General features: G+C 40.4%; 1 long non-coding RNA gene across 1 annotated transcript in view; it reads right to left on the minus strand.

Moving 5' to 3' along the window:
• Positions 1-23,393, minus strand: part of LOC308618875 — a 36,279-nt gene extending 12,886 nt beyond the window's left edge. The window contains exons 1-2 of the long non-coding RNA XR_014016094.1: positions 23,276-23,393; positions 7,170-7,239 (exon numbers count right to left, since the gene is read on the minus strand). This is a non-coding gene — a long non-coding RNA (uncharacterized lncRNA). The remainder of the gene's footprint in view (positions 1-7,169; positions 7,240-23,275) is intronic.
• Between the last annotated feature and the right edge of the window lie 298 nt (positions 23,394-23,691).

Here is a 23,691-nt window from a genome sequence, read left to right on the forward strand (position 1 = left end):
TGATCACCGTGTTGGGCAGTACTTTGAGGGAGATATCATTATTCCCATTTGACTGATGACAAAGCTGAGGCTCAGAGAGCTTAAGTCACATGTGCACAGTCAGACAGGCAAGAATGGTTAGAGAAGAAGTAGAATCTGGCTGCAGCAAACTGCAGAGCCAGCATCTTTGTTACTCTCCAAGACTCCTCAAGTGAGGTCGTGGAACTCCAGAGTCATTCTCCAGCAAATGGAATTGTTCAAATGTAGACAGGCTAAGAAACTGACCGAAGCTGGTCTTTATACAAGCTAGAAGATTACTTTGGTGAGTCAAATGAATTGTTATATTACAAAAAGATTATCCAAAAGAATCCATCAAGCATTAATTAAGTGCTCATAATGTCTTATAAAGAAAAATATTAGAGGGCTTCCCTGGTGGTGCAGTGGTTGAGAGTCTGCCTGTCGATGCAGGAGACACGCTTCGTGCCCCGGTCCGGGAAGATCCCACATGCCGCGGAGCGGCTGGGCCCTTGAGCCATGACCGCTGAACCTGCGCGTCTGGAGCCTGTGCTCCGCAATGGGAGAGGCCACAACAGTGAGAGGCTTGCGTACCGCAAAAAAAAGAAAAAAAAAAAAAAGAAAGAAAAATATTAGCCAATTGTTATTAACCTCAGAGGTAACCACTCTGAAAAGACCCAAAGTTATCCATAGTGATCACTGTGGTGCAGATCTCCTGAAGACTAACGATCCAAATCCAATTTTATTTGGGCAGGAATGTGCCTTTGTACGCATATGTGGTTCCCAATCTGCCTGTACTTCTCAGGACTCTGCTGTATTCCTCCCTCTGACTGCTGGACACTATGGCATCATGTCTCCAACTGATGTACAGTGACAGGTCATCCCTCTGTCTGATCCCACTCCTATTTGGAATCACACATTCCCTGGATTAGAAAGCATTATTTAATACTTCGGAGCAGCAAACAATATCAAATTGCATCTGAGAATACAAAAGTAAGTAAGCAATACTGATTAGAAATAATCATTCTCTTTTGCAACACCTAGCCCATAATTGGTGTTCAATTAAGTATCTGTGAAGCTGAACCCAATAATATCAAAACAGTGCAAGAGGAAGCTTTCCCCAGGGAATAGAGCCATATGTAAGATCCACAATGGATCATTGAAAATTCGGTGTACTTATGCTTACAACCATAGAAATGGAGGAAGATTTAGAGACAGTTATATCACGTGAACAACTAAGGCCCAAAGAGATAGACCCAATGTCACAAAGGTAATTAGTGGCAAAAGTGGGCCATGAACCAACGAGTCTTGGTCACATGCTCTTTCTAAAAACATTGTCATGTAGAAATGTATTTTTAAAATAAACTCAATTGTACTCTCAAATATGTGTTTACTGCAAAGCAGATCTCTAAGTACATGTATGTTTATCACATGCAGATAATTTTTAAATGCTGGATATTCCTAAGCCTGACCTGAGTCAAGAGACCTGGGTTCAAGTCTCAATTTTTTTTTTTTTTTTTGTGGTACACGGGCCTCTCACTGTTGTGGCCTCTCCCGTTGCGGGGCACAGGCTCCAGACACGCAGGCTCAGCGGCCATGGCCCATGGGCCCAGCCGCTCTGCGGCATGTGGGATCTTCCCAGACCGGGGCACGAACCCATGTCACCTGCATCGGCAGGCGGACTCTCAACCACTGTGCCACCAGGGAAGCCCAAGTCTCAATTTTTAACTAGCCCCTTGATAGCAAGTCACTTTGCCATGCTGGATATTGGTCTCCTGAACTGTAAAATGAAGATGCCAGATGTAACTGTTAGGTTATAACTGACCAAAAAAAAAAAAAATCAAACTGACTTAAGCAGAAAATTCAAACTGACTTATGTCCAGAAGTAGACATGTTTCAGATGGGTCTTAAACCAAGGATTGCTTCATGTCACGAGGATCTAATCTTCTATCTGCCTGCTATGTTCCTCTATATTGGCTGTGCTTTCAGGCTCCATGTTTCACAAGATGGCTGCCAGCTACTCTAGGCCTGTCTCCTCTACAAGTCTTCTGAGTTAGGTAAAATCAACAACTACACTGGACAAAATGCCTTTAAGATCACTAACATTTGCATTGATTTCTGGTTCTATGAGGCCCTATTAATGTCTATCTTAGATTATAGGAATATAGGAACTGTTTGGAGGAATCTTAGTACCTCTCTGTACCCCCAAAGGAAGAAATTTGTTACGTTTCCACTGCCATGGCCATGATGTAACTAGCACTTCATGGTGTGCCTCACACTTCCTAGTTGTAGTTTCCTCCATGTACTCTATTGTCAAATGTCATTTTGCCTTTGAATACACTCTTCCCTCTGTCTGGGATGCCCTTATTCTTCCTTGTCTGTCTGACAAAAGCTTACTCACTGAACAATACATCACTTTCCCTGGGAAATCTTCCCTGATTACAACCCTCCACTCAAGTGAAATTGATCACTCAGTTGTACTTAGGCCTTCCTACCTACCTGGACTGTATGTCATGTTGTATAGTATTCATTTATTTACATGTCTTCTCCAAGGAGTATTAACATTAGGAGGTGAGGAACCATGCCTTATTCATCTTTATGTCCTCAGTGCCAAATAACAGTGCCTGAAAGATAGCAATCATTCAATAAATTTTGATGAATCAATCGATGAGTCAATAAAATCTAGTTCCTCTGAACCAGAACATTATGGACTCCCATTCTGTCACCTAAAACACAATTTAAAATAATGCATCTCCCTCCCACACCTCACTCCAACTCTCTGACAATAGCAAATCATTTTACAGTCTTGTATGTTCATAAAGCAGAGTTGACCCTGCTTTCTAACCATTTTTAGGACAAATGTTTATTTGGTTTTCACAAAATGAATGGGATTCCACCACCACTAAATCTGAGGCATCTGGGCATTAGAAAATATGCTCCCCAATACCCGTACAATTATATAGGTATATCTCAGTATTGCATTCATTTTCCTAGGAGTTCTTTGATGAGAATACTGGAGAATACTTTTAATAGAGTTTGTTGAATGTACAATTTGTGTTGCCTATCAATATTCCTCAGCAATGGTGGTTAATTTGAGAAAAAATTCTGTGTGCTTTGGGAATCTGTTAACTAATAATATTCCCGCTCATCTTCCATAGCCAGAGGTTGTTATGCCAGAGGACTCTAGGGTGCAAAACCTTGCATTAGGGAACCACAAGACAGGAAGCTGCGTGTAGGGTTATCACTCTATGGGCCCCACCTATATTCTACCTCATTATTTTTATACAGGGAGAATTAAAGCCTAGAAAAGGAAAAGAAAGGTAATGTTCAAAGAGGAAGGCAGGCCATTGCTCTTGTCTTGGTTATAGGAATGTGGAAATTAACTTCTGATGACATCTATAGCTACCAGCAAGCAAGACCAAAGCATGGGTCCCGGGAACAATTTCCATGATTCACTGTTGCCTAGGAAAAGCTCAGCTTAATGGGTTGCAGTACTGACTTGGGTGTGGCTATTACTTCTTAGACCTCAATTAATACATTGACCACCAGTTTACTGCCAGCCTTGGAACTTAAGGAACCAAGGAATTTAATGGGATATACTGTCTAAGCTCAATGATGTTTCATTTGCTTGACTCACTGACCATGACCTGGGAAAACAAACAAACAAACAAATTCCAAAAGCATCTACATCTACCAAAAGAGCTCATTTGATGTTGTAATACTGATATTATTGTGATTGCAAATCCACTTAGAGACCACCCACTACGCCACTGGAAAAGAGTCCAATAGAGGCCTCTTAAGAGTTCACCCTCATGCTCCTGCTCTAGAAACTCCACCTTTCAGGTTTCTTGAACGAATCATGCTGTCTCTCAAATCCAGGCTTGGTGCATACTGTCCCATCTGCCTGGAACACACTTCTCTCACTGCCTTTCTGATCCCTCCGTTTCATCTAGTCAAATCTTGTTTTCCTCCAGCTCACAGTTCTCCGGGAATACCTCCCACGATCTCCTGGACTCAATTATACCTCCTCGCATGTAGAACTTTTCCTTCCCTAACACTTGTCACACCTATAGTTATTTGTTCAGTGTTTGCCTTCCTGGATTGATTTGTAAAGTCCATGAGGGCCAGGATCCTTTCTGTCTTGTTCACAGATGTGAACAAGAAAATGGGAGCATGGAGTAGTCTTATTAAATTTGGGGAGAATTAAGAGAAAGTTCTCTCATACAAATAGCAAAAAGGGGGAATATCTGGGAAAGGAAGAAAAAGTGAAACCAAAACTAACATTTCAATGTATAGTAATTCCCTCTTATGCACCAGGCACTGGACTATGATATGCTTGGGGACTGCAAAGTCCAACAAGTCATTGTTCCTGCTCAATAAATTATAGTTGTCTTGTTTGAGTCAGAAAACAATAGGTTGATGAAACAAAAGGAAATTCGGATTCCTGAAATAGGAAGAGGGAAATGAGAGAAAGAAGAATTGGGGAGAAAAGACAGCCTTTGAATATTTTCAGATTTCATTGATTCATTTTACCTTCTTTACCTGCAGCCCAAAATATACTCTGAATTCAAACTTGTGTTTTGTAGCTGAATATGGAAAGTAAAGGCCTGCTTCTTAAGATTTATAAAGACATTTGGGGGCTCTTTGCTTTGTACATTATAGTATTCTTTCAAAAAACAGGTCAGTCAACAAACATTATGGAACCCCTGCTATGGGGCCAGCACCATGCTTACCACTGCGGGCTGTAGAGTTTAAAAGAGATGCTTTATCCTGCCTTCATATCTCAGCTCTCCACATCCTTCCTAGATGCATAGCTGCTTGTGTTTGTGTGTTTACCTTTTCATTTTCCCTTTAAATCAGCACTCTGTAATTGCAGTAACACATTTTGGTGCTGTGTTAGGTGAGGAAGCTGAGATAGTTGCTTACATGACTCAGCAGAGCTCATGTTCTCCCAAGTTTCTTTGATTTAACATTCCACCCTCATTCTGCCCACACTGCCTTGGCAGCACCACTAAGTACCAAAGATGACAATGATTAAGTCCTGTCTCCTGAATAGAAGATACATTACAGATCTGTTTTCTTACAGTAAGAAAAATAATGCTAGTCGCCATCTGAATATTAGAGACTGTACAATTCTACAAAAAAAACACTCCTGTATTAAATTTCCACTGGCCTACCAAAAAAAAAAAAAAAGAAAGATCAAAAAATGTGTTTATCTTAGCAATTGGAGTTTTTCTTCCAGAAGCTGGCTCTGCAGAGGGGGACTGTAAAACAAACAAACAAACAAAAAACCTCTCCTCCCTATGCTTTGATGAGGACACCCCATGGAGCTCAAAGTGACATGACAAAAGATAAGCGTAGGTTTTTGGAAATTCTCAAGAAGCCAGGAAAGTAGAAGTACCAAAGTAGAAAATGTAAGTTGAACAAGAATTTAAACAAATTAATGGTTACTTGGTAGATGTCAACCCTTCATCCCCCAGATGGTGCAAATTCTAGAGACGTAAAAGAACTTGGGGTTGATTCAAATGGATAAAATCAGAAAGCTGGAGAGAATTCAATATGAGCTATCAGAGAAAGAAGGCGCTGGGGTAATTAGCCTTCCAGGAAAGCCTAAAAAAGCCTTAGAAAAAAAAATCAGTGACAGTTCAGAGATTTCTGTGTCCAGGGTGTGCTCCTAAGGCAGTTCCTACGTGAAGTCTACAAAATGGCCCTTTTGCCCAGTATGAAGAGATGGGGTACGAACAGATACTGAATAGAAGAATACCTTCTCCTTCTAGTCAGTTCTCTGGAGTGTTGTAAACTAAGTGAGTAAAGGAAACATATAGCTTAGTTTTTTCTCCCAAGACTGACTCACATTTTACTAAAAATAATTTGTGCCCCTCTTAATAGTTGACCAAGTGTGTTATACTGCACTGAACAGTTAAGGTAGGTGCTGCTCATTAGTCCATCTGCAGAACAGTCTCTGTATCCCAAGTAATGAAAAAGAAAAAAATAACTGTCAGTAGAAAAGTGATGATAGAATGAAGCAAACAAATTACTTGGGAATTAACACCCCCACACACACAAAAAAATAAAGTCTATTCCATCACAGGAGCTTCTTTCTGCTTCCAAGAAAATCTGACATCTAAAAAGTCTAGATTGGTTAAATTTCAAAGGGAGGCAGGGGGTATTAATCAATTTCCTTGGTTAGGATCATATCTGCCTCTCTCCAAGAAAGTCTTGAAGACTTTGGACATTGTAAAGCTGCAGTTCTCAGAGTCTAGTACCACTTTCCGTTGGATGCCTTTCTATCAAATCATCAAGGAGTATCTGGAAAACTAGACTAGATTAGCATCCCTGCTTAGGGTGTGTCAGTCAATTCTGTTCTGCAAATGAGCCAGAATCTGGAGGCATCCTTCAGACTGGAGTGAGGAACTTGGTGGGTGGCCTAGGAGTCTGGGCTTTGTAATAGAAGGACACAGATAGAACTTCTGGCCATGAGAAGCTGCAGAGGAAGATACTCAGAGTCCAGGGAAAGATGCCAGTCCACATCCAGACTACATAAGCACTAAAGAGAATCAGCCCAGGTGCCAACCTAACACTATAAATAAAGAATCTTGGCTTTGTCAGAGGGAAGCCGTTATTATCTTAGGGAATATGTCACAGATACATGGAAAAGCACAGAGATAAATACATCAAAGGTGTGGGTAACAATAAAACTCAGCATACACATAGTGATTACAGTTGTTAAAGTGCTTTGCCACAAATGATTGCATTGAATCTTCACAACTCCAGGGATAGAAGAAAGGCAAATATTTTATTATCATTATTTTATTATCATTATTGCTGTGCCCACCTTCCAGGTTTATCGTGAGGCTAGAAATCAGATGTTAAATGACACCTATCCTGCATGTGGCCACTCAACACATCTTGAGACCACCCCAGGGAAAAGAGGCCTGATCCTCCATCCTGCATAGAGGAGAGGGCCCATGTTCAGATCCTTTATGATCCCGGTTCCCACACAGTGAGCTCACCCACACATGACTGGGCCAGATCCCACCTCAGACCCTCAGACATCTTTGTTATGACTAATCCCACCTTTGGAATGTCTGTGGTCAATTAATTCCAATTAAGTCTTCCATTCCTATAATCCTCGTGTACCAAAAGAAAGTCAGTTTACCTCCCCTGTTCTTAACCCCTTAGTGCTCTGTACTTCTTCTCTTTAGCTTCTCTCCTCAAACCACTAGACCCTCTGCAATCTTCTTCCTTTATGTAAAAGAAAAAGAACCAATAAACACAGCATCGCCCCACATTATGCTGTATATTTCACCTACCATAGAACTAAGGAGAGGGGTGAAAATTTATTGACTCCTTAATGCCACTTTAGAACCACCACAGTTCCATCCTGGTACCTTTGACATCTGACAATACCACTTTGTACACTTCTATATTTCTATCATCTGCTGACCTCCTGGTCACATTCTTTAAGACATAACACTCATCTTCTCCCCTCAAACTCAACTTCTGCCATTATATTCCAGAAAACTTCAGTGTCTTTGGGAGCAATCCACCCAATACCTTCAATCTACTGTTCCTTGACCTCAAATACACAGTAACTATTCTCACCTCCACTCCACTTAGACTTCCCCACACTGCCAGGGTACATCCTGAAACTTCTCATCACCCAGAGTGGGTCCACACCAAAAATTTTAACTACAAACACTGCATTCTCTGACCCAGCTGTCTTTCCTCCGGTGCTCTCAGGATGCTCGCTTGAACACACCTGCTCTTCAAATTCATTTAGTCCTCCAGCTCCTGGCTCTTCATTTCCTCAGAGTCCATCCACCTTCCCCCAAGCAGACTACAAGTAGTTGGCTATCTGACCTACTCACCACCAGCACCCTCAAATCCAAATATGTCTCTTCCTGTATTGCCCTCACCTAGAAAACTCCCAACACAGGATCAATGCCATCTTGGTACCTAAAAGGCTGAGCATTCCTAAGCAAAATGTTAAACCATTCAGATTTATGTCCCAACAAACATATGGTCTCCAATCTTAAGACTTCAGTATATCTCAATCTTTTCACTTAATCAACATTCCTACCTACTCTCCTCAGTAATTATTTTAAACCTATACATCTCTGTTGAGGCCCCCTCACTCTAAGTAGGCAACATAATCTTATTCTTCACTGAAAAAAAAAATTGATGTCCGGAGAGGTAAGAGGAAAAGGAGGGAGTGTGGTGTCCTAAAAGCTAATTTTTTGGAAGAATCCTCTACTCTCTCTAGAGACCATTAAATAGAGAAGTTCTCAGGGCTCACACTGAGCTGTCTTCTCTGCTCATTTTCAGAAGTGTATCTCATCTACTCCTATAGCTTCAATGATCTTTTTATGCAGAGGACTTTGAAATCTCTATTAGCAGTCCAGATCACTTGCCTATATACCATTAAAGCTTCAACTCAACATTTCCACTTATATATCTAGAAAGTATCTCAAATCCTCATGTCCTAAATTGTTCTCGCTCTCTGTCTCTCTCTTTCTCTGTCTCACACACACACACAGACACACACATCGCTTATCTCCTCCTCAGTAAAAGGCATCACCACCCATTGCTCAAGATATTAAACTGGTAGTCATCCTTGCCTCCCCCCTCTGCCTCACCCAATTCATCAACAATTTCTACTAATATTATCTCCTGGCTTTCTCTCAAATCCAATCACTTCCCTGTTCAAATAATGAATAACAGCCCTGTTCAAATAAGGAAGCTAAAGCTGAAAGAGGTTAAGACATTTCACGATACCACACAACTAGTAGGTGGCAGAGCCAACTCGTCTGCTTCCAAAGTCCATGCTAAAAATTCGACAATACTTTTAGAGGGGGGTCTCAAAGCCAAAGATATCTTCAAGAAGCACAAAGTAGACTATTCCAACTGCAGAATGGCCCAAAACCCAAGGAAAGAAGGCACAGGGAGTAATCAGCCTTCCAGGGAAGAATTTAAAGCCTCAAACAAAATCAGTCAATCAATCAAAGGACTTCTGTGTCCAGGAGGCTCTCCTGAGGCAGTTTCTACATGAAGACAGTAATGGCACTTGTGCCCAGAGTGAAGAGATAGGTGCTGGATAGAAGGAGAAGATATCACAGAATGTGACCATTGATGAGGATATGTCTTGAATGAGAATAGCCTTTTGCTTTTTAAACCACTGAGATTTTGAGACTGTTTGTTATCATAGCATAACCTGGTTTATCCTGACTGATTCCATCTCGTTCTATTTTCGTTCAGGCTTATGTGGTACTCTCACTATCAAATACAGAAAGAAATAAAGGTTGAAATGGCTGCAAGGAATGTTCTTCCTCTGGAAAACTTTTCTAATAATTCCTTTCATCCTCTTGCTGGGCTCATGTTTCTCCCTGGTTTCTCTCTTTACACTTTTGATGTCAGTGAAGTTGTCCATTGGAGAGACTGAGAAGAGATGAATGTTAGAGGAAAAAACATTAATGAATGGCAATTTTTCAGCATTCCCCAAAGATGAAGTTACCTTGAAAATTATGTAAGAATACACCATGAAGCCTATGGAAAGGTGATGTAAAGAGGTCTGTTTTTTATACTGTATCATCTTTCTAGAGCTATATCTTTATATCTTCCTGTGTGGCAGCCAAAATATTCTTTGCACTAGAAGCTGCATCTACCTCTATTCAGTGGTTCAGAATTTTAAATTACTTTTGGTTAAAAACATGGGCTTTGGAGTCTGGCAGAAATAGGTCCATGTCCTGAGTCTCTGCCTCTTCCCAGCTGTGTGACCTTGGGCAGGTCTAAGATGAGGACAGTAACAGTATCCATCCCATAGTGTCACTGTGAGGTTTAAACCATCAGTGAATGTACAATGCTTATTGCAGTGCCTGCGGGTCTTAATAGGTGCTAATTATTAATAGTATTAGTAATACTATCGTTTTCATGATTACTGTTATTTTTACTATGAAACACATAACACAGGGACATGTATTTGTGTATCTAATCCATAGCAGCTGGGTCTGAAAGGCAAGAAGATGTGAAGACTCTTTTAGAAGATGGGAAAAATAAATTCCAATACACATGCAAACTTAAGAATACATGGCTCTTCTGGATAACTTATGAGCTAATTTCTGGAAAGGAGTCAAGAGATAATCTCTGTGAAAGTAATATTTTAATATAATATTTATTTTTATCAAGATAATTCATGTACATTTAGAGGCAAATCTTACTACCATAAAACTTATAACAAAAAACAATAGTCACTTATTTGGGGTGGGGTAGAGGTGGACTCAAAATACTCATTATTATATGGTGAAGGTGAGAGAAAAGGCTATATCTAGAATAACATCTAGTTTGGGGGACACCTAAGCAACTCGGTGGATGGCAGGCCCATTAACTAAGATAGAGAAGACTGGTGGATGAGCAGGATTTCAGCAGAGAGGGGAAGCAAAGAATCAAGAAACCTGATATTTAGCCATCAAAAGTGAAGATGTTGGGTAGACAGTTTGATATACAGCCTAGAGGTCAGGGCATGGGTCATGGGGAAAGTTACTGATTTGGAGATTACTGGCATGTAGATGTTAAATATTTAATATTTAAATGATAGCAACTCAGGTGAAGAAAACTAAAAAACTGATGCTGAAGCCTTTCGACATGCAGAGCTCAAGCTGAGGAAGAACACCCAAGAAAGGTGACTGAGAAGCAGTGGCCGGTAAGACTGTCAGAGTCAGGAGGATGCTGTGACTCTGGAGTAAACAGTGGTTCAGGGCTTCCCTGGTGGCGCAGTGGTTAAGTATCCACCTGCCAATGCAGGGGACACGGGTTCGAGCCCTGGTCTGGGAAGAACCCACATGCTGTGGAGCAACTAAGCCCAGGTGCCACAACTACTGAGCCTGCGCTCTAGAGCCCGTGAGCCACAACTACCGAAGCCCGCACACCTAGAGCCCGTGCTGTGCCACAAGAGAAGCCACTGCAGTGAGAAGCCCACGCACCACAACAAGGAGTAGCCCCTGCTCGCAGCAACTAGAGAAAAGCCCACGCTCAGCAACGAAGACCCAACACAGCCAAACATAAATAAATAAATAAATTTATATTAAAAAAGTGGTTCAAGGAGGAGGGCGTGGACAACTGTGTGCCTGCAGCTCAGTAATCACAGTATAAACCCAGCCGCCCTTTATTTCCCTGCTTCTACTCTCAATGGACCACTGGGCTCTTTCTATTATTGTTCTCTTGCATTAGAATGGCTCCTCACCTGCCAAAATCCTATCTATCCTTCATGACCCAGCAAGAATGCCATCACCTTGGTAATGAATTTCCTGACTCCACTAATTAAAAATGCTCTCTTCCTCCACAATATTCCATAGCCCATTGTATACTGTAACTTATTCTGCCTTGTGCTGTAACTATATGTATTCTCTCTCCATCCTTCCTTTATCCCAACTGGACTATAGTCCCCCAACCCCTATAATGCAGCAGAATGCTGGGCATATACTAGGTACTCAGTAAAGATTTTTCACTGAGTCAAATCCAAAAATATAGAACTCAAGCCTGGAAAAGTTTCTTCAAAAGACAATCTCCTTTAACACTTTAGATTTCTGTTTGTCAGCATGTGTATCTTCTGCACCCAAGCCCAGAAATTATTTATACATTTTCCTGACCCTCTATAGAAAAATAGTGGGGGGAATCATTCTCAAAAAGCAAAGTTTTTAAATGACATCATTAAAAACGAAAAAACTACATGACCAAAAAACAGGGTAGTGTGGGCAAAGCTCCTGTCACATGCATTGGCTGCGTTATCTCCTGAGCTAATGGCTATTTTAGAAACCATTTAGACTAAACTTTCCCCCAGATCTCAGGTATGAAAATAACAAGTTGCAGAAGTTCCATGGATGAAACAACATTTGTGATCCCTGAACTTCACAGTAAAAAGCTAAAAAGATTGTACTAATCCAAGCCTTGGGTTAGCAGGCAGCAATTCTTCAATCTTCTTGCTTTAAATATCATCATGTGCTTTCATCCTCTTACACTGAGGAGGAGAAGTGTGGTAGAAAGAAGTCATTGGAAAGTAGTTCCGGCTAAGAGTTGGAGGAAGAGGAGAGAGAAAAACAGGTTATCAATGGTAAATACAGTCAGAGTCAAAACTTTATAAATCAAATAGAATTTCTACAAGCTTAATGAGGGAGAATTATTTGCCAAGCTGCCATGTTCAACATGCTATAAAAACAACTGGTATTTAAAAAAAAAACTGGTATTTAATGTCATGAATGTTAATTTTTATGATTTCCTTTATCCCCTCCTCTTTTTTGCACCATGTTGCAAAACAGTTCTCTTTTGAAACTAATCACTCTTTTGTGGTCAACGGCAATTTACAAATTAGACCCTCAGACTTTTGCTAAAAAATTTAGGCCTTTACACATATTTGTAGATAGGCAAATAGCCTAGTGATTAAGGGTATGCATTCTTTTTAGTTGCACATGCCAGATCTACCACATATTTGTGATCATCCAAACTGGTTGGTTTTTGTTAAAATTTCTACTTCCTGCACTTTCAGACCCACATATTCAGAGGTAGAAAACTTTCTGAGAGTGCAAGATGATTCTTGCAGATGCCCAGCAGTAGACTACATAAGTGTAAATAATCAACGTAGCCCCCCTTTGCTGCTACACTAAAAAATCCAGTAACCTCCTTTTCTTAATGGTGGCGCCAGTTCCACCGCACTCTGGAAGGTATTGGTTTCCTTAAGTACAATGTGGAGCCATCAGAATAAAAGGGCAGCATGAGGGAAAACGACAGTGTGGGACTTTGTGGTCTATAGATTCAGTTGCTCATACAAGAACCTGGGAGGGGGAAACCCCCAAAAGATTAGTCACTTCGTTTTGTGTTCAGAACTCAATTCAGGTTAACAAAGCATTTGCCAACAAAGGAGATGGGAGAATGGCAGCATTCACTTGCTCTGGTCTGAATAAACAAATGTGGGATTTGTGGGCTGACTAATGTCCTGGGATAAACCAGGCATTCAGCCAAATTCTAGGAGTTTTGATGCAAAGACAGCAAGCCCACACTTTTCTTCATGGAAAGTGCTCCATGGGAGTATTGATGTCCACAAGGGCAGCCTGTGTCTTCAACTGCCTTAAAGATTCACCCATATTCAGCCACAGGGAATTCTCAATGTTTCTGTAATTGAAAACCTAGATCAAGTGATAGAAATGGAATTCCTTCTTCTTGAAAAGTGTTAAATATGCCATTCATCTCCTTTTAGAAATGTGTTATCACTGTCCCTTTTTAAATACATTACCCTGAAAATATATAATTAGGCTGCTAAAATGTGACTCTTGTCCTATCTTTCCTTTCATTCACTCATTTCATTCACTGAGTGCCTTCTGTATGCTCCAGGCATCATGTAAGGCTCTATGGATGAAACAGTGACTGAGTCGGAGCCAGTCCAGCTCTTGGGAAGCCTCCGGGCAGCCTCTGACAATTTCAAGGGCACTGGAAGAGTATTCCAATCTTATAATTTTATTTTTGGTTAGAGGAAAGTATTAAAATTTGCAGTTTTTTTAGTGGGAGAAGCAGTAAGCCCCTCAATTAAGGTCTCAGCATAAGTCTGTGGGGAAGTCAGAGAGTTTCCCTTTATTTGACCCCCAGGATCCCCCACCATGCTGTGAGGACCAGAGTCATCACTTAACCCTAGGCTAAAGTAGATTTTATTACAAATGACAGCTAGTGAAATATCAAGGACTAAGTTTCACAGGTTCTTAACTAACTGAAGAAAAACTTCCCAGCAGCAGCTCATGCAATCTCCTTTAAATCTATAAGGCTGGTTTATCTACCCAGATGAGAAACATATATGACATATGCAAGCTAAGAGCAAAATCCCTGGAATGATTCAATGTGAATATAACATAAACTAGAAGGAGAAAGTTCACTGTGATAATTGGTACAAAGGGAGCATTTTATGGGTCTCCAGAATATCTCCAACCTTCCTTGTAATGTAGGGTCTTCTTAAGTAGTACTTACCCACATTGGAGCCTTCATATTTCCCACATGAAGATGTGATCTCTGTGACTTATTAACCCTCCAGAGTCCCAGGAAGAGCATGCCAAACTGCAAATTTAGATAATTCCCTTTAAGAGGCATTATATGTAACTGCCTTTAGAAGGAAATTCGGCTACATTAACAGAGATTTCAAGCAAGCTCTTTCACAAAAAAACTGTCAAGGAGTGCTTATGAAGTCATCTAATCAGTACCAAGTTTAACATATTTAGATTAGTCTCATCAACATAACTCTTTAGGAATAAAAGTATTACAAAATCAGGATCTGGAAAGGGACCATAACCCCTGCTTAATTACTATGAGGAGGGGGGAGAAAGTTGAAAGAGAAAGCTATAGACAAATTGGAAAAGAGCTATTTCAGGTATAAAAAAATAAGGAAGGAAAACCTGAGCCTGGGATTGGATGATAAGCAGATAGCAGAAGCCACCACAGAAACTCTGTTTGACCAGAGGCTCAGTGCTTGCCTTGAAGGAACAAGATGAAGTGCACGGCCCACAAACCAGAGGAAGCCTGCACAGGAAGCGGAGAGGAAGATAGAGGCTTATGAACTTGGGGACAGGATGGAGCTAGTCCATGTGAGGTTCAAAAAAACCAAGTAGGCAATACGAGCATCAAAGTGTTTCCTTGTGTCATTAACTCAGGACCACAACCTGATTTCAAAACACCATGGAACCACGGATGGAAAAACTGTGTAAACTGGGGCCATTTAAAAAAATTTCTCTCAGCCTTTTGCTTGTCAGAGACGATGAGAACCCTCTGAGCACTTTGCAAGACACGCACTGGATCTCACTGTGGTGAGCGATTTGACCGGCAGTGTCACATTTCCCAGCAAAATTAGACAAGCAGCTTGACTTGACAAGTAGCATGAAATAACATAAAAAGCTTCCCTAGACAGTGCCAGAGAATTAGGTGCCAAAAGCCTGAGGTGATTATTAGAAAATGGTTACTGCCTCCAATTGTCTGACTACAGTCTCTTCATCACCAGGAAGCTGCTACAGCAGAACCCAGCCAAAGCAATCACTGCTCCCTTAGGAAGCATTCACTGTTCACCGTGAGCTCATGCTAACATTCCCGCTGTTTGCAAAGTGGCTAGATGGGGATATGACAGCAATTCCTGTTGTCAGTGAAAGAGACATTGCCCAATGGGATTTTAACTTTTAACTGGATTTCAGCCATGCTGTTTCCTTTGGTTACCTGTCAACTGAAACTTCTTTGGTATCCAAGTTCTAGTGCATTTTGTTTCCATGGTCATCAGAGCAGTACAAAGGAAGAAAAACTGGAAAGGGGTCAGGACACCCCAGCTCTGTCCCTAATCAACTGCAAGGGCTTTAGCCTGGCCAAGTTTCTTCCCTTTTCCTTTAATCATAAAATGAGATAATACAAAACCTATCTCAGAGGGTTACAGTCATAGGAGAGAACAGATGAGCAAAATGTTATAGAAGGTATATCCATATATAATACTTAAGCTGTGTGTGTATGTCTGTGTACATACAACTTTTTAAATGTTTTCCAGTTGCATAAAAGTGAGTTGTAGATCTGGCAAGTACCTGGATAAGAAAAGTGACATGGACAATCTGGATAGTTAAGAAGAAAAATGCCTCCCTTGATTCTGTAGGGAAAAGATAATTGTCTAAATTGTTCAGACCATTTTTCTTCTCCAAGTCCTAGTCATGGAATCTATACAAGACTGAACTTCATGATTGCTGGCAGACAAAATCTTTTGAGGAAAAAATAACACTAGCTGTTGATTATTAAATGTTTACTATATGCTGGCCAATCTGTGAAGCACTTTACAAATATTACTTCACTTCCTCTTCATTACAATCCCATGAAATATGTATTATTTAATAACATTATACACTATGCCTAAGTTTAGGAAAGCAATTATACTCCAATAAAGATGTTAAAAAAATACATTATGTAAAACCTTCCAACACATTATAAATTGAAATGTATTTAAACTCAGAGCCCTGGATTTAAAAATCAGGAAATAAAACTGTTTCTCTTGCTGAACTCAAAAAAAAAAAAAAAAAAGAAATTTATTGTTTGAACTAATATTTAAATTCAGGTCTGTCTGACTTCAAGGCCCTTGGTCTTAATCAGAGCCATTACAGCTCTGTGAAGGAAATTATGTTTCTCTTTTGCCCCAACTTTTTGCAGTTACTATTAAAAGTTGGCCTGTGTGCTCTGGCTGGTTGGAGGGGCAGTCCTTGTGTGGCCCTTTGTATAAGAGCTGACAGTTACTGGAGGCCCACATAGAGGGAGTGGTATGAGGGAAGGGTTCTAAACGGAGAGGGAAAAGGAGCTTCATGGGTAAAGGACCTGTGGGACTTACACTCAGTTCTGAAAAGCTGCATTTCTTGGGTAAATGCCACAGAGGTTTGTCTTTAAACAGAACAGGAAAGAGTCCCAGAAATACACCCACACTTATATGATCAATTAACCTGCAGCAAAGGAGGCAAGACTACACAATGGGAAAAAAACAGCCTCTTTAATAAGCGGTGTTGGAAAAACTGGACAGTTACATGCAAAAGAATGAAACTGGACTACTTCTCACAGCATACACAAAAATAAACTCAAAATGGATTAAAGACAAATATAAGAACTGAAACCATAAAACTCCTAGGAGAAAACATAGGCAGTACACTCTTTGGCATTTGTCTTAGCAATATTTTTTTGGATATGTCTCCTCAGGCAAAAGAAACAAAAGCAAAAATAACCAAATAGTACTACAGCAAACTAAAAACCTTTTGCTCAGCAAAGGAAAGCATCAATAAAATGAAAAAGCCACCTACTGAATGGGAGAAGATATTTGCAAACAATATGTTCAATATGGGGTTAATATCCAAAATATATTTTTTAAAAAACTCATACAACTCAATAGCAAAAAAACAAACAACCTGATTAAAAAATGGGCAGGGAATCTAAATAAACATTTTTCCAAAAAAGACATACAGATGACCAACAGACACATGAAAATATGCTCAACATCACTAATCATCAGGGAAATGCAAATCAAAACCACTATGAGATATCACCTCACACCTGTCAGAATGGCTGTTATCAAAAAGACAAAAGATAACAAATGTTGGTGGGAGTGTGGAGAAAAGGGAACCCTTGAGCACTGTTGGTGGGATTGTTAATTGTTGTAACTGCTATGGAAAACAGTATGGAGATTCTTCAAAAAATTAAAAATAGAACTACCATATGATCCAGCAATTTCACTTCTGGATATTTACCTAAAGAAAACAAAAACACTAATTTGAAAAGATATATGCACCTCTGTGTTCATTGTGGCATTATTTACAATAGCCAAGTTATGGATGCAATGTAAGTGTCCACCAATAGATGAATGGATAAAGAAGGTGTGATACACACACACACACACACACACACATATACACCTTCATACATACATACACACACACAGAAATATTACTCAGCCATATAAAATGAAATCTTGTTATTTGCAACAACAAGGATGGATCTATAAGGTATTATGGTAAGAGAAATAAGTCAGAGAAAGACAAATACCCCATGATGTCAGTTATATGTGGAATCTATAAAACAAAGAAGGCAGAGATTGGTTGAAGATGGTGGAGTAGAAGGATGTGTATTCACTCCCTCTTGCGAGAGCACCGGAATCACAACTAACTGCTGAACAATCATCGACAGGAAGACACTGGAACACACCAAAAAAAGATACCCCACACCCAAAGACAAAGGAGAAGCCACAATGAGACGGTAGGAGGGGTGCAATCACAATAAAATCAAATCCCATAACTGCTGGGTGGGTGACTCAAAAACTGGAGAACACTTATAGCACAGAAGTCCACCCACTGGAGTGAAGGTTCTGAGCCCCATGTCAGGCTTCCCAACCTGGGGGTCCAGCAAAGGGAGGAGGAATTCCTAGAGAATCACACTTTGAAGGCTAATGGGATTTGATTGCAGGGCTTCGACAGGACTGGGGGAAACAGAGACTCCACTCTTGGGGGCACACACAAAGTAGTGTGTGCATTGGGACCCAGGGGAAGGAGCAGTAACGCCATAGGAGACTGAACCAGGCCTACCTGCTAGTGTTGGAGGGCCACCTGCAGAGGCAGGGGGTGTCTGTGGCTCACCATGGGGACAAGGACACTGGCAGCAGAAGTTCTTGGAAGCACCCCTTGGCGTGAGCCCTCCCAGAGTCCGCCATTAGCCCCACCAAAGAGCCGGGTAGGCTCCAGTGCTGGGTCACCTCAGGCCAAACAACCAACAGGGAGGGAACCTAGCCCAACCCATCAGCAGACAAGTGGGCTAAAGTTTTACTGAGCTCTGCCCACCAGAGCAACATCCAGCTCTACCCACCACCAGTCCCTCCCATCAGGAAGCTTGCACAAGCTTCTTAGACAGCCTCATCCACCAGAGGGCAGACAGCAGAAACAAGGAGAACTACAATTCTGCAGGCTATGGAAGGAAAACCACATTCACAGAAAGATAGACAAAATGAAAAGGCAGAGGACTATGTACCAGATGAAGGAACAAGATAAAACCCCAGGAAAACAACTAAATGAAGTGGAGGTAGGCAACCTTCCAGAAAAAGAATTCAGAATAATGATAGTGAAGATGATCCAGGACCTCGGAAAAAGAATGGAGGCAAAGATCGAGAAGATGCAAGAAATGTTTAACAAAGACCTAGAAGAATTAAACAAACACCTAGAAGAAATAAAGAACAAACAGAGATGAACAATACAATAACTGAAATGAAAAATACACTAGAAGGAATCAATAGCAGAATAGCTGAGGCAGAAGAATGGATAAGTGACCTGGAAGATAGAATGGTAGAATTCACTGCCATGGAACAGAATAAAGAAAAAAGAATGAAAAGAAATGAAGACAGCCTAAGAGACCTCTGGGACAATATTAAACACAACAACATTCACATTATAGGGGTCCCAGAAGGAGAAGAGAGAGAGAAAGGACCCAAGAAAATATTTGAAGAGATTATAGTCGAAAACTTCCCTAACATGGGAAAGGAAATAGCCATCCAAGTCCAGGAAGTGCAGAGAGTCCCAGGCAGGATAAACCCAAGGAGAAGCATGCCAAGGCACATAGTAATCAAATAGACAAAAATTAAAGACAAAGAAAAATTATCAAATCAAACACTCACATTTACCATAGCAACAAAGAGAATAAAATACCTAGGAATAAACCTACCTAAGGAGGTAAAAGACCTGTACTCAGAAAACTCTAAGACACTGATGAAAGAAATTAAAGATGACAGCAACAGATGGAGAGATATACCATGTTCTTGGATTGGAAGAATCAATATTGTGAAAATGACTATACTACCCAAAGCAATCTACAGATTCAATGCAATCCCTATCAAATTACCAGTGGCATTTTTTACAGAACTAGATTAAAAATCTTAAAATTTGTATGGAGACACAGAAGACCCCGAATAGCCAAAGCATTCTTGAGGGGCAAAAAGGGAGCTGGAGGAATCAGACTTGCTGACTTCAGACTATACTACAAAGCTACAGTAATCAAGACAATATGGTACTGGCACAAAAACATAAATATAGATCAATGGAACAGGATAGAAAGCCCAAAGATAAACCCATGCACCTATGGTCAACTAATCTATTACAAAGGAGGGAAGGATATACAATGGAGAAAAGACAGTCTCTTCAATAAGTGGTGCTGGGAAAACTGGACAGCTACATGTAAAAGAATGAAATTAAAACACTCCCTAACAGCATACACAAAAATAAACTCAAAATGGATTTGAGACCTAAATGTAAGACTGGACACTATAAAACTCTTAGAGGAAAACATGGGAAGAATACTCTTTGACATAAATCACAGCAAGATCTTTTTTGATCCACCTCCTAGAGTAATGGAAATAAAAACAAAAATAAACAAAATGGACCTAATGAAACTTTAAAACTTTTGCAAAGCAAAGGAAACTACAAACAAGATGAAAAGACAACCCTCAGAATGGGAGAAAATATTTGCAAATGAATCAACAGACAAAGGATTAATCTCCAAAATATATAAACAGCTCATGCAGCTCAATATTAAAAAAAACAAACAACCCAATCAAAAAATGGGGAGAAGACCTAAATAGACATTTCTCCAAAGACGACATACAGATGGCCAAGAAGCACATGAAAAGCTGCTCAACATCACAAATTATTAGAGAAATGCAAATCAAAACTACAATGAGGTATCACCTCACACCAGTTAGAATGGGCATCATCAGAAAATCTACAAACAACAAATGCTGGAGAGGGTGTGGAGAAAAGGGGACCCTCTTGCACTGTTGGTGGGAATGTAGATTGATACAGCCACTATGGAGAACAGTATGGAGGTTCCTTAAAAAACTAAAAATAGAATTACCATATGACCCAGCAATCCCACTACTGGGCATATACCCTGCAAAAACCACAATTCAAGAAGAGTCATGTACCACAATGTTCATTGCAGCGCTGTTTACAATAGCCAGGTCATGGAAGCAACCTAAATGCCCATCAACAGATGAATGGATAAAGAAGATGTGGTACATATATACAATGGAATATTACTCAGCCATAAAACGGAATGAAATTGAGTCATTTGTAGAGATGTGGTGGGATCTATAGACTGTCAAACAGAGTGAAGTAAGTCAGAAAGAGAAAAACAAATATCGTATATTAATGCATATATGTGGAACCTAGAAAAATGGTACAGATGAACCCGTTTGCAGGGCAGAAATAGAGACACAGATGTAGAGAACAAACATACGGACACCAAGGGGGGAAAGTGGTGGTGGGGGGGTGGTAGTGGTAGGATGAATTGGGAGACTGGGATTGACATATACACTAATATGTATAAAATAGTTAACTAATAAATACGTGCTGTATAAAAAATAAAATAAAATTCAAAAACAAAACCAAAAATGATAAAACAAAGAAGCAAAATGAAAACAGACTCATAGATAACAGAGAACAAACTGATGGTTGCCAGAGGGGAGGGGGGAGGGGTTGGGCAAAATAGGCATAGGCAAAAAGGCTTAAGAGGTACAAATTCTGACTTATAAATAAGCAGGGATGTAATATACAGCATAGGGAATATTGTCAGTAATACTATGATAAATTTGTATGGGGACTAGTTGGTTACTAGACATTATGCCGATTACTTCATTAATGTATGTAAATGTTACATCACTATGTTGTACACCTGAAACTAACATATTGTGCATCATCTATATTTCAATATATAAACAAATATATTTTAAAAGAGCAAGAAGGAACTTTTCCTATATTCTCTGGTCATTCTCATTTAGACCCAAATTGTTCTTCAGATGTGGCAATGAGCTGTTCAGGAATTTTATTCAATTAGGATTAATTCAATTAGGATGTCTAAAAGGTTTTTGTGTCCTATCTCCCACCAGTTACCTCAGGCCATTTCTTTGGAGTTAAATACATTCCAAATAGGTATCCCAATTTTATCCTCAAAAGCAGTACTGACTCAGGAAAGGTTTCTAATATCCTTCACAGTAATGCTTGAACCCTAGAAGAACCACATAGCATATTAGCCTAGTTATTAGATTTTATTTTAAAACTCCAACTGGGAAAGATTTGAACAATAGGAATTCAGAATTGAGAGCAGTAATAGTTGGATAGCCAATATTTACTGAGCCCTTATAGAATGGAAAACATAGTGCCACACCTCTTATACAAATTATTTCATTTGAATTTTGCAATATCCCTATGAGGTAAACACTGTTATGATTTTCATTTTCAAATAAGACTAGATTTGTAATTAATATTTCTTCAGGTCAAATGGCCACCAAGGACTTCCCTGGTGGCACAGTGGTTAAGAATCCACCTGCCAATGCAGGGGACACAGGTTCAATCCCTAATCCAGGAAGATCCCACATGCCACAGAGCAACTAAGCCCATGTGCCACAACTACTGAGCCTGCTCTCTAGAGCCCGTGAGCCACAACTACTGAGCCCACGTGCTGCAACTACTGAAGCCAGCGCGCCTAGAGCCCGTGCTCCACAACAAGAGAAGCCACCGCAATGAGAAGCCTGTGCACTGCAAGGGGAATAGTAACCCCCGCTCCCTGCAACTAGAGAAAGCCGCGCCCAGCAACAAAAACCCAATGCAGCCGGAAAAAAAATGGTCACCAAAATGACAAAGGGGTAGAGTTAGGGCAAGAGTAATAGAACATTTTAATATATCCCCCTCAAACCCCCTCACTTCTCCAGTGTTCTCTCAAATATCTTATTCCATCAACCAAGGTGGTTCAAAATTCATTTATTTGTCCTACTGCTTCCCTGACGTGGATTGGTTACTAGATATATCCCCAAAAGTTATCCAGAAAAAAAACAACACAGTAAAACCTTAAAAGAGGCAACTAAAGACATTTAACTCTTTCAAGGACCCAAGAATGAAATATGCCTCCAAGAAAAGAGTATATGCAAATTATGAAATTGTGAAAGCTAAAAATCCAACAGAGAACCTAACTGCCAGGCTAGCCCCATGAACAGACTCTTCCATGTAATTCATTGGAAATGATTCCACTGGAGTTATGCAAAAGAGAAGGAGAAAGAGAGATTTGCTGAGAAATGTAGGATCAATTAGGCCAATATAATGAAGAGCTTTGGTTGATATGCACCCTTTGGCCAGCTCCCTCCCTCCAAGAGAAGGCCACAGCTGAGAGATTTCTTACAGAGGCACGCGACTACCTGGGGCAACGGAATTAGTACAAAAACACATTTATAAGATGGCAGTGACAAGCTAGCTGATGATGAAATCCAGCTCTAAAATATACCCAATGACTTACATCACCCTTGGAGTTTCCAACTTAATATTTTCTCACAGTGTCTAACCACAGAAAAGTGGATCTCAAAATCTCCTTAAAGGGAGAATACTTAGGAAGCAGTTACATAGTAGATCCTTGTTTCTATTTTTGTTGTTGTTGCTGTCGTCATCATTAGCTATGTTTTACTATATATATATTTTTTCTTTTTTTTTGGTACGCGGGCCTCTCACTGTTGTGGCCTCTCCTGTTGCGGAGCACAGGCTCCGGACGCTCAGGCTTAGCAGCCACAGCTCACAGGCCCAGCTGCTATGTGGCATGTGGGATCTTCCCGGACTGGGGCACGAACCCGCGTCCCCTGCATCGGCAGGCGGACTCTCAACCACTGCACCACCAGGGAAGCCCCTACAATATATCTTCTTTAATGGAGACACAGTGTTCTTCAACTCACCAGTTCTTAGAAGTATGGAGTTGCAACAGTGGTGAAGGTGTATCTTTTCAGTGCTCAAGTCAGAGGTAAAATAAGTCTTCTTTCTCACTGCTCCACCAGCATCCAGACTTCCCCTATAAAACTTGTGAGGATGAAAGACTTATACCAGCATATAAATGAATGCAAAGAATCAGTTGCATTTATACATAGTTGCAGCAACAATATACATATACAAAACTCTAGGGCTTGTGAAAAACTGCTGGTACAGAAAAAAAATAAGAAAGAAAAGAAAAGGGAGAAGAGGAGATAGAAAAAGAGGGAGGGATGGGAAGGGGAGGAGAGAGGGAAGGGAGAGGAGAAGAGGAGGGGAGAGGAGAAGGAAAGGGAAAGGAAGAGCTCTTGGGCAGATACAAGAGGTGAAAAGACTTCATTTGTTT

The sequence above is a fragment of the Mesoplodon bidens genome (assembly GCF_964165515.1).
Source record: "Mesoplodon bidens genome assembly, chromosome: 6".
NCBI lineage: Eukaryota > Metazoa > Chordata > Mammalia > Artiodactyla > Ziphiidae > Mesoplodon > Mesoplodon bidens.